Here is a 2,244-nt window from a genome sequence, read left to right on the forward strand (position 1 = left end):
ACAGTAAAAAAAACTAAAAATAACACTGTAATATATTTCTTGTTCTGCCAATGCACCACCTGTCTGTACTTTGTATATCACATTGCACTTTTCTGGTTAGACACAAACTGCATTTCCTTGTCTTTGTACTTGTACTCTGCGCAATGACAATAAAGTTTAATCTAATCTAATCAACAACAAAAAAAGATGGATGTCTTTGCACAAGAGCAGTACACACAAGTATGCGCCGTTTGGGACGTCATTTCTCTAACTCCAGTAACTGTGCTCAGCAACTTCCTATAATTTAACCCTCTGAGACCTAAGGTCATTTCATAGCTCATTGTCCGTCTGCTTCTATTTTCTATAAAAGCTTGTAAAACATCAACCCGGGTGTCTACAGTCAAGATATCAACCCATTTCTTTCAGAACAAACTGGGTTATTAGAATATTTGTGCTGCACTGAGGTCATTTGAATGTTAAAAATGGTTGTAGGACCTTAAAGGGAACATGAATCTTCCAGATATGTATTGATATCACACACAGAGCAGTACGAGCTGAGCCAGTCTCCTCTAAAACACTTCTCATATGTCCTGGGAGTCAAGAAAGAAACATTAGAACTTCTACAACTATGCATTTATTTTTAGCTTAATTTACCCAACAGAACAGCTACGGAGTCATTAGAATGAGTTAAGTGGTGGTCGTCTCGCTCCCCCCTAGCACCTGTGAGCTGGACCCCCCCCTTGCAACTTTCAGTCAGCGAGTCGCCGTCTCAGCGGAAGTGTAGCGTGATATCAGGTCTTGCTAACAAGGTAGCGATGGATTTCTTTTGGTGTTTTTCACAGCATTGCCATGACTGAGCCGGTAAAAGGGAAACAGAAACTTAAGAAAGCATTGTTGGAGGAACAGAGAAAGAGGAAACTGCAGACTGACCGAGGGAGGAGTCAGACACAAGGAAACAGAGGAGCTGCCAAAGATCTATTCAGAAGCTGGAGGTTGAGCTCGATAGACAAAACCTGCGAGCAAAAAACGAGAAAACAGCCAAGAAATTGCCAGAACTGCATTGCTCCCCTTTAATTGAAGTGTTTTCCTCTTCACTGAGGTGTGGAGGTTGGAACAGAAGCTGAAGTCTAAATGGAGCAGGTTCAACCATCCTTTGGTCTTGGAATAAAGAGCTTGGTCGTTGTTAAGAACCAGTATTAATGCAAAGAAATGAGTGGAGCATTTATTGTAGAGAATAAGTAGGCTGACACTGAAGTATTGAGACAACAGTGACTGAAAATCTAATTCAATCTACATATCGGTCTTCTTATCGGTCTTCATATCTGGACCACGTAACGATTAGCTTCTGTCCCTCTGAACCCTGAGTGACAATCACGCTGCAGTGAATGAGATGCAGCTTCCCCCCCCCATCAGTCTAAACAAGACTATACTTTCAGGGATCATTTCTAGAGTTTCTGACTTGAGGAATGTGGTTCTAAAGTGTTTGGTCTTGTTGACCACGATGATGAGTCGTGATATTCCTTTCTGAACGTAAAGCTGACAGAGAGTAATGATTCCCTTCATATGCTCTCTGTCATTGATGATCGTTCTTTGATTCTTTATGGAGCATTGAGGAAGGAAATATGATCAGAGTGGTATTAGAAGATGTGTGGAGAACTAATGTGAATAACCATAATAAAATGTGCTAGGCTATTTAATTAACTACGTCCATCCATCCATCTTCGACCGCTTATCCGGTGTCGGTTCGCGGGGGCAGCAGCTCCAGTAGGGGGCCCCAAACTTCCCTTTCCCGAGCCACATCAACCAGCTCCGACTGGGGGATCCCGAGGCGTTCCCAGGCCAGGTTGGAGATATAATCTCTCCACCTAGTCCTAGGTCTTCCCCGGGGCCTCCTCCCAGCTGGACGTGCCTGGAACACCTCCCTAGGGAGGCGCCCAGGAGGCATCCTTACCAGATGCCCGAACCACCTCAACTGGCTCCTTTCGACGCGAAGGAGCAGCGGCTCTACTCCGAGCTCCTCTCGGATGACTGTGCTTCTCACCCTATCTCTAAGGGAGACGCCAGCCACCCTCCTGAGGAAACCCATTTCGGCCGCTTGTACCCTGGATCTCGTTCTTTCGGTCATGACCCAGCCTTCATGACCATAGGTGAGGTAGGAACGAAAATTGCCCGGTAGATCGAGAGCTTTGCCTTCGTGGCTCAGCTCTCTTTTCGTCACAACGGTGCGATAAACAGAATGTAATACCGCACCAGCTGCTCCGATTC

At 45.3% G+C, this 2,244-nt stretch overlaps 1 non-coding gene across 1 annotated transcript; it reads left to right on the plus strand.

Annotated features, from left to right (window-relative positions):
• Positions 1 to 1,399: 1,399 nt before the first annotated feature.
• On the plus strand, positions 1,400 to 1,615 carry LOC116678096 (small nucleolar RNA U3). Its single transcript, XR_004329162.1, has one exon. It is a non-coding gene; the product is annotated as a small nucleolar RNA U3 (small nucleolar RNA).
• The last annotated feature ends 629 nt before the right edge of the window (positions 1,616 to 2,244 follow it).

This window comes from Etheostoma spectabile, unplaced genomic scaffold (genome assembly GCF_008692095.1).
Source record: "Etheostoma spectabile isolate EspeVRDwgs_2016 unplaced genomic scaffold, UIUC_Espe_1.0 scaffold00006442, whole genome shotgun sequence".
Classification (NCBI taxonomy): Eukaryota; Metazoa; Chordata; class Actinopteri; order Perciformes; family Percidae; genus Etheostoma; species Etheostoma spectabile.